The sequence below is a fragment of the Sciurus vulgaris genome (assembly GCF_902686455.1).
Source record: "Sciurus vulgaris genome assembly, chromosome: 2".
NCBI classification, from domain to species: domain Eukaryota; kingdom Metazoa; phylum Chordata; class Mammalia; order Rodentia; family Sciuridae; genus Sciurus; species Sciurus vulgaris.
The window spans coordinates 17,263,404-17,273,455 of NC_136462.1; positions in this window are offsets into that span (position 1 = coordinate 17,263,404).

Sequence of the window (10,052 nt, forward strand, 5' to 3'; positions counted from 1 at the left end):
AGATGCCCCTCAATTGATGAATGGATAAAGAAACTGTGGTATATATATATACAATGGAATATTACTCAGTCATAAAGAATGATAAAATTATGGCATTTGCAGGCAAATGGATGAAATTGGAGAGCATCATGCGAAGTGAGATAAGCCAATCTCAAAAAACCAAAGGACGAATGATCTCGCTGATAAGTGGATGATGACACATAATGGGGGGTGGGAGGGGTTAGTGTTAGGGTTAGAGTTAGTGTTAGGGAGGGGGGCAAGAATGGAGGAAGGAAGGACTGTATAGAGGGAAAAGAGGGGTGGGAGGGGTGGAGGGAAGGGAAAAAATAACAGAATGAATCAAACAACATTACCCTATGTAAATTTATGATTGCACAAATGGTATGCCTTGACTCCATGTACAAACAGAAAAACAACATGTATCCCATTTGTTTACAATAAAAAAAAAAAAAAAAAAAAAAAAACAACAGGAGAAGCTGGACAGGAATGTTGAGATTAGGTATTGACTTGTGATCCTTGAAAGTAACTAGTTTTAATAGCACTTAGTTACCTTTTGAATGGTGGTACTATTATTTCCTAAGCACCTTCAAATGATTTTTCAAAATCCTTTTCACTATAAAATGAAGCACAAACACAGACAACTCTATGATACAAAATTAGACTTCACTGAATCATTCAAGGCATATCCTCTTGAAGAAGTAGAACTTTGCTAGCTACCTAAGAAACCCTTCATGGGCTGGGGTTGTGGCTCAGTGGTAGAGCACTTGCCTAGTAGGTGTGAGGCCCTGGGTTCGATTTTCAGCACCACATTTAATAAACAAATAAAAAATAAAGGTCTATCAACATCTAAAAAAAATGTCAAAAAAAAAAAAAAAAAAAAAAAAAGAAAGAAGACCTTTACAAACTGGGACCCTCTTCCCTAAAAGAGACCATTATCCTAATTTTTATTGTAATCACTTCCCTTTTTAACAAGCACTTTTACCACTCAATTGAACATTCAAAAACACTGTAGTTTAATTTTGTTTGTTTTAAAATTTGCCATTTGATCTCAAGTGTTGCCCCGTGCCCCTTTTATCCTTGGCAAGGTATTTGTTGAAATGTTGGATCTTCAGAGCTTCTTGTGATCTGGGCTTTACCGGTTGTGCACTATGGTGGAATTTAACATATTCCTCTGTCCTCTGTATTCCCTGCCAGTTGGCAGCTAGATCGGATTCAGGTTTATTTGCTTTGGTAAGACCATTGGTGAGACTGTGTTATTTCATCAGGAAGCCTAGACTGTCTGGTTGCCTTTCTTTTGGTGACATTAGTAGCTGCTGCTGCTCAGTGTTTAGATCTATGGCTTGAGTAGGAGCTGCAAGGTGGAGATTTCATTTATTCTTAATTAACTGAAATCTTTCTATGAAGAGACACTTTACTCATCCACTCTTTGGTTACTGAGATGAAATTCATGTAGGAAGACAGAATGAGTAATTGATTTTCCCCCTTATTAGTTTTCATGATAATGAGTGGGTTCCCAAATTTTTCTCCAAATATGACCAGTCATTTTTTTAAGAATTACTATAAACTCATGGATATATTTGATATGTAGCAATCCATTGTTGTTAACATCTTTATTAAACTTTGTGTGTGTGTGTGTGTGTGTGTGTGTGTGTGTGTGTGTGTGTGTGTGTTACTAGGATTGAACCCCAGGGTGCTTAACCTCTGAGCCACATCCTCAACCCTTTTTTATATGTTATCTATAGACAGGTCTTGTTGAGTTGCTTAGGACCTCCCTAAGTTGCTGAGGCTGGCTTTGAACTTGCGATCCTTCTGTCTCAGTCTCCTGAGCTACTGGGATTTACAGGCATGTGCCACTGTGCCCAACTCTTTATTAAAACCCGAATTTCTCCATTCCGGCTATAGGAAGGCCCTTTAAATTGATGGCTTTTGGCTTGATTCTTGGGATGTAACAACACATTCTCTGATCGTTTTGTTTATTTTCTGCTTCTGTCTTGAAATCAGTTGTATCTCCAAGTAGCTCCATTTCAAATAATATTCTGGTGCTAGGGATAATTTCGGTTACTGGGTGGGGTCCTTGTTTCCAAAAATTTTCAGTAAACATGTCCAGGACCAACCCAGAGAGATTTCTAGCACCTTGATTGCCACCTTGAAATGAGGACTTCTTGAATACCCATGAACACTTACCTACATATACGTAAGCATAAAGATGAATGATAACCTCATTCAATTCAACTTCAGGATTGCTGAGTTTTTACATAACCTCTTCTAGTTTAGTCTGTATCTTCATTCCTCCATACTAGAATCCTGGTTCTCAGGTAGACAATGTACTTTAGAGTGAGAATTGACCACAATTATCATTTGTTCTCTTCTTTATTACCTATGTCAATACTATTCTCCATAGGATTACTGAAAACAATTTCAAAAACTTTGTGTATGCTCTGCCCATTCTATTTGCATTTTGAATGATACTATAATTACATTATCAGAACATATAACTATTATGCACTGTAAGCTTGTCTTTTAAACTTCAACTTCAGTTTATCTCTGTAAGTGGTTATGAATTTCATGCTCATTACCTGTATTCATGTAACTGGCTTAACGTGAAAAGCATCTGAAGTTTGTTCTTTGGTAGATTTCTCAGCAAAGGATTAAGGGGGAAAAGAGTCTTTGAATTCTCAGATGTTGATAATAATGTGTCTAGAGCCTTTATGTTTGTAAGCCAGTTTGGCTCATTATAAAACTTTTGGTTCAAATTCTTTTAACTTAAGTATCTTAAGTATATTACTTAATTATCATCTGGAATAAAGCATTGTTCTTGAAAAGTCTGATGACAATCTAATTTTATTTCCATCATAAGTCACTTGAACATCTTCTCTAGATGCTCAGCAATACATTTCGTTAAATATAAGAGCCTATTTTCAGTTTTACCTTGGGACTTATGGGACAGAATTATGTCCAACGTGGAGGCAACCTGAGAGGGTTACAAAGTGCCCCTTATGAGGTGCTGAGAGGAGACTGTGCAGAAGCAGTGGTTCAGAATGTGGCTGCAGGAGCAAGTCAATAACAGGAGAGTTATTTGTATGGGTACATCCCTTTGGGATTCCCAAAACTCTATTGGGAAACCCTGGAGAAGCACTGATTTCTGATAGTCCATACAAAGGCCTAGCAATCCTTGCATTTTTTAATTCAAAAGGAAATAAAATATTACTTTGCAGTCATAGACTATTGAGTCTGGTAATATTCTGGGTCCTTAGTGAAGACTTCAGTGAACTGACGAGGAATGAATGTAAATGTGCCTTCTGTATGTCAGCATCGATTAGCAACAGTATGCAATACAGGTCTCATTCACAATACAGGTGTAACCAAAATATTTTTTTCTTAAAGAGATAATCTAAGACTCCTGATTTTAGAAAGCTGGTAAACCAAGTTAATGCAAACACTTAAATAACCTGCAGAAAATCAAGATTTCATATAAAATATAAGCAAAAACAAGCTTGCTGAATTCTGTGAAAAGGAAGAAAATCTGCAGGTGTAAGATAACATAAAGAATGGGGGGAAACATATAGAACTAGTTACATGCCAAGATGATGTTATAGGCAAGTTTTAACAATTCTTCAAAGAAAAATAGTTCTCTTCTTATGCAGACTAGTTCAGTAAATAGAAAAAAGAAGGAAAATCCTCCATCTCATTTCTTTATAGATGCAGAGAATTTGGTAAAATCCAATACAAATTCATAATAGAAAATGATGACAGTTTTCTTTAGCCTGAGAAAGGAAATCATAAAAAAAAAAACTAAGGACAAATGTCATATTTAATGGTGAGACCTAGTAAGAGTGACTACCATGTCAGTTTTATTCAATATTATTATTCTGGAAGTCCCAGTTAGCACAATAATTTATTAAAATAGGTAAACATTAAAAGGATAGGTAAATAAAATAAAGTTGTCTTTATTTGTACTCAAAATTAGTAACTCCATAGAAAATCTAAGCACATTTAAAGAAAACACTAGTGTTATTAAGATTTCACTAAAGTTGCTATACTAGATCACCTTATGAAAAATGAATGCATTCCCATACATCAACAAGCAATTAAAAGATAAATTTGAAAACTACCTTTTATAGTATCAGTTTATGAGTAAACTAGGAATAAATTTAATAGAGATGCACAAAGGTCTTTATGGAGAATATTATAAAATTTTCTTGAAAGGCATAAAAGATTTATTTAAAATAGAGACATATGCTAACTTCCATGATGAAAACCAGAAATATGTAAGAACTCTCAAAATTTATCTGTAATATTCCATGCAATTCCAATTAAAATCAGCAAGTTTTACTCACAGAACTTGAAAAAATGATCCTAAAATTCTATTGCATATCAAGGGTCAAGAATAACAAAGATAGGATCTCTGGTCTAAATTCCTAGGTCCTTGATCCATTTTGAGTTGCATTTTGTGCAGGGTGAGAGAGAGGGGTTTAGTTTCATTTTGCTGCATATGAATTTCCAGTTTTCCCAGCACCATTTGTTGAAGAGGCTATCTTTTCTCCATTGTATGTTTCTGGCACCTTTGTCTAGTATGAGATAACTGTATTTATATGGGTTTGTCTCTGTGTCCTCTATTCTGTACCATTGGTCTACCTGTCTGTTTTGGTGCCAATACCATGCCATTTTTGTTACTGTTGCTCTGTAGTATAGTTTAAGTTTTGGTATTTTGATACCCCCTGCTACACTCTTCCTGCTAAGGATTGCTTTAGCTATTCTGGGTCTCTTATTCTTCCAAATGAATTTCATGATTGCTTTCTCTATTTCTATGAGGTATGTCATTGGGATTTTAATTGGAATTGCATTGAATTTGTGTAGTGCTTTTGGTAGTATGGCCATTTTGACAATATTAATTCTGCCTATCCAAGAGCATGGGAGATCTTTCTACTTCATGTACAACCAGAGAAATCATAGTTGTACCCCATTTGTGTACAGTGAATCAAAAAAAAACCAAAGATAAATCTGAAGAAGAAAAATTAGTAAGGGCCAACAGGGACTCTCCTTGTAAGATACAAAGATTGATTATGAAGTTATCTAGTAATTAACACAGTGCAGTAATGGTGCAAGAACAGATCTAAAAATCTGATAAAAGAGAACAGAAAGCATAGTTGCAGACTTAAGCACATACCAGAATTAAGAAACTTGGGAATGGTGTCAGCATAGTGAGAGGAGGTGGGCTGTTCTACACACGGTGCTCCAAGTCAGTTTCCCATATGGACAAATACAAAATATAAAAATATAAATTTGATTGCTACCATACACTATCATTAAAATAATCTCACCCTGCTGAGTGGTTACCATGGGCTCCCCATCCTAATGAAGTGGTGTACTTAAAATCGACATGATGATTTATAATTGATGACAGAAAGAAATAAGGGAAAGAGCATTCCAGGCCCAAAGACAAGCACTTGCCCTGAGGCAGAAAGGAACAGGCAGGCGTGGATGAGGTGGTCAGCATGATCGAAGCTTAGGGAATAGGGACCCGTGGTCACAGCTGAGATTTGAAGAGCTCTTTTTTTTTTTAAATATTTTTTATTTTTACAGACACATTTTGATTCATTGTACACAAATGGGATACAACTTTTCACTTCTATGGTTGTACACAATGTAGATTCACACCATTCAAGTAATCATACATATATATAGGGTAATGCTGTTTCATTCTACTGTTTTTCCATTCCCACCCCCTCCTACCCCCTTTTCCTCTACACCCACCAAAGTTCCTTCATTTTTCTCTTCCCTGCTCGACCCCACATTGTTATATATTGCCATGCACTTATCAGAGAAAACATTTGTCCTTTGGTTTTTTGGGCTTGGCTTATTTCACTAAGCATGATATTTTCCAACTTCATCCATTTACCAGCAAATGCCATAATTTTATTCTTCTTTATGGCTGAGTAATATTCCATTGTGTATATATACCACAGTTTCTTTATCCATTCATCAATTGAAGGGCATCTAGGTTGGTTCCACAATCTAGCAATTGTGAATTGAGCTGCTATCAACATTGATGTGGCTGCATCACTGTAGTATGCTGATTTTAAATCCTTTGGGTATAAACCAAGGATTGGGATGAGTGGGTAAAATGGTGGGTCCATTCCAAGCTTTCTGAGGAATCTCCATACTGCTTTTCAGAGTGGCTGTACCAATTTGTAACTCCATCAGCAATGTATGAGTGTGCCTTTTCCCCCACATCCACGGCAACACTTATTATTGCTTGTGTTCTTGATAGTAGCCATTCTAATTGGAGTTAGATGAAATCTTAGGGTGGTTTTAATTTGCATTTCTCTAATTACAAGGGATGCTGAGCACTTTTTCATATATTTGTTGATCACCTGTATATCTTCTTCTGTGAAGTGTCTGCCCATTTCCTTAGCCCATTTATTGACTGGGTTCTTTGTATTTTCGGTGTAAAGTTTTTTAAGTTCTTTATAAACTTTGGAGATGAGTGCTCTGTCTGAAGTCTGTGTGGAAAATATTTTTTCCTACTCTGTAGGCTCTGTTTTCACATTGTTGATTGTTTCCTGTGCTGATAAAAGCTTTTTAGTTTGAATCTATCCCATTTGTTGATTCTTGCTTTTATTTCTTGCGCTATGGGGATCTTGTTAAGGAAGTCTGGTCCTAAGTCAACATGATGGAGATTAGAGCCTACTTTTTCTTCTATTTGGTGAAGGGTCTCAGGTCTAATTCCTAGATTCTTGATCAATTTTGAGTTGAGTTTTGTACAGGGTGAGAGATAGGGGTTTAGTTTCATTTTACTGCATATGAATTTCCAGTTTTCCCAGCATCATTTGTTGAAGAGGCTATCTTTTCTCCATTGTAAGTTTTTGGCACCCTTGTCTAGTATGAGGTTACTGTATTTATGTAGGTATGTCTCTGTGTCTTCTATCCATTTGTCCACCTGTATATTTTGGTCCCAATACCATACCATTTTTGTTACTATTGCTCTAAAGTAGAGTTTAAGATCTGGTAGAGTAATACTGCCTGCATCACTCTTCCTGCCCAGGATTGCTTTGCTATTCTGGGTCTTTTGTTCTTCCAGATGAATTTCATGATTGCTTTTTCTGTTTTCATGAGAAATGTCATAGGGATTTTAATTGGAATTGCATTAAATCTGTATAGTGCCTTTGGAAGTATGGCCATTTTGACAATATTAATTCTGCCTATCCAAGAACATGGGAGATCTTTCCATCTTCTGAGGTCTTCCTCAATTTCTTTTTCAATGTTTTGTAGTTTTCATTGTAGAGATCTTTTACCTCTTTGGTTAGATTGATTCCCAAGTATTTTATTTTTTCGAGGCTATTGCAAATGGAGTTGTTTTCCTCATTTCCCTTTCAGATGTTTCGTCGCTTGTGTATAAAGATGCTTTAGATTTATGCATGTTGATTTCGTAACCTGCTATTTTGCTGAATTCATTGATGAGGTCTAGAAGTTTTCTGGAGAAGGTTTTTGGATCCTCTAAATATAGAATCATGTCATCCGCAAATAGTGACAACTTAAGTTCCTCTTTTCTTATTTGTATCCCTTTAATTTCTTTAGTCTGTCTAATTGCTCTGGCTAGTATTTCAAGGACAATGTTGAATAGAAGTGGTGAAAGGGGACATCCTGTCTCATTTCCGTTTTTAAAGGGAATGCTTTCAGTTTTTCTCCATTAAGAATGATGTTGGTCATAGGCTTAGCATAAATAGCCTTTACAACGTTGAGGTACGTTCCTACTATCCCTATTTTTTTCTAGTGTTTTGAGCATGAAGTGGTGTTGTATTTTGTCAAACGCTTTTTCTGCATCAATTGAGATAACCATATGATTCTTGTCCTTAAGTCTATCGACATGATGGGTTACATTTATTGATTTACGGATGTTAAACCATCCTTGCATTCCAGGGATGAACCCCACTTGATTGTGGTGCACGATTTTCTTAATATGTTTTTGGATACGGTTTGCCAATATTTTGTTAAGGATCTTTGCATCTATATTCATCAAGGATATTGGTCTAAAATTTTCTTTCCTTGATGTGTCTTTGCCTGGTTTGGGTATGTGAGAAGTATTGGAATGAGTTCTTCTTTGAAGGTCTTGTAGAACTTGGCTGAGAATCCGTCTGGTCCTAGGCTTTTCTTGGATGGTACGTTTTTAATGACTTCTTCTATTTCATTGCTTGATATTGATGTGTTTAAATTGTGTATGTCCTCCTGGTTCAGTTTGGGAGAAGCGTATGTCTCTAGAAATTTGTCAATGTCTTCGGTAGTTTCTATTTTGTTGGAATACAGATTTGCAAAGTAGCTTCTCATTATGTTATGTATCTCAGTGGTGTCTGTCGTGATATTTCCTTTTTCATCACGAAGTTTAGAAATTTGAGTTTTCTCTCTCCTTCTCTTTGTTAGTGTGGCTAAGGGTTTGTCTATTTTGTTTACTTTTTCAAAGAACCAACTTTTTGTTTTGTCAATTTTTTGAATTGTTTCTTTTGTTTCAATTCCATTGATTTCAGCTCTGATTTTAATTATTTCCTGTCTTCTACTACTTTTGCTGTTCTTCTGTTCATCTCTTTCTAGGGTTTGAGCTGTAATGTTAGGTCATTTAGTTGTTGACTTTTCATTGTTTTCTTGAATGCGCTCCATGCAATGAATTTTCCTTTTAGTACTGCTTTCATAGTGTCCCAGAGATTTTGATATGTTGTATCGTCGTTCTCATTGACCTCTAAGAATTTTTTATCTCCTCCTTGATGTTTTCTGTTATCTATTTTTCATTCAATAGCATATTATTTAGTCTCCAGGTGTTAGAGTAATTTCTATTTTTAATTTTGTCATTAATTTCTACTTTCATTCCACTATGGCAGTATCTCTATTGTTTTGAATTTACTGAGGGCTGCTTTGTGGCATAACATATGGCCTATTTTCGAGAAGGTTCCATATGCTGCTGAGAAGAAAGTGAATTCGCTTGTCGATGGATGGAATATTCTATATATGTTGAAGAGCTCTTGTCTGCCACATTAAAGAGAGAGAATCTTTCAAGAGCAACAGAAGCCAGAAGAGTTTTCAGTGGGACAAGAACTGATCAGATTTTTAAAAAGACCCTCTACTTGCAGTGTGAAGAAAAGCTTGTAGGTATGGAAAGACCACATGGAGGCTACATCAGTTGCCCAGTGCTTGGGCTGTTGAGGTGTCTGTGGTCTTAGGAGAGTTTGACATTCTGGAGGAATATGGGAAAGGGTCACAAGAGCAAAAAATGTATTTTATTACAGTTCCTCCCAAATTTAGAAAAGGAGATTAAAGCCTGAAATGAAAGGAATCTCTAAAAAATTGCTAAGGAAAAAAAAAATAGCCTACTTCTTCATGCTTAGAAAGAAAAGGAGAGAGATGGAGAGAATCCCAGAATTAACTGGGAGAACTTCATTCAAATTATGTGCATTCTGGACACATTAAGTATCCAAATCAGGCATCAGAAATTCTATTAGGGGGACAAAATTAGGTGAATTATTGATCATTTAATCAATCACAACATGTGAAAAATCCAACCATAGTGTTGGCTTACTATTTCTAAGGAAAGAGTGGCTGGCTATTCGTAGGGGTTGGGAGAAAGTTGTAATTTTAAAGATTGAGACATATTTGCTTCACGGCATGATCCCCAGTGATTGTGAAGAAGTAAAGGGCAGAGGGAGAGAGGAGGTGATGAACCTCCAAGTCAGGAACAGCCACGAGGGCGCTGAGAGGACTGAGCAGGCATTAAGGACACTGGGCCAGCATGGCCGAGTGCAGGGACATCATGGCCTGACACCCAAGTTGAGGACCAGAGCTCAACAGCAACATCGTGTGGAGGCCCGGGCCAAGAACCCGCACCATTTTCTTAGCAACAGGTAACCCCAGGACTTTGTGGGATCCATTGGAGTAGACATGGGTGCCCCAGAGTGGCTGATGCATCAAAAACCTCAACGGGCGGCAGGGGTGGAGGAAGCACTCTTAGAGAAGACTCTGCACTATCCCTATCCCTGTCCCCACAGAATCACGGCTGTAAAAATCCT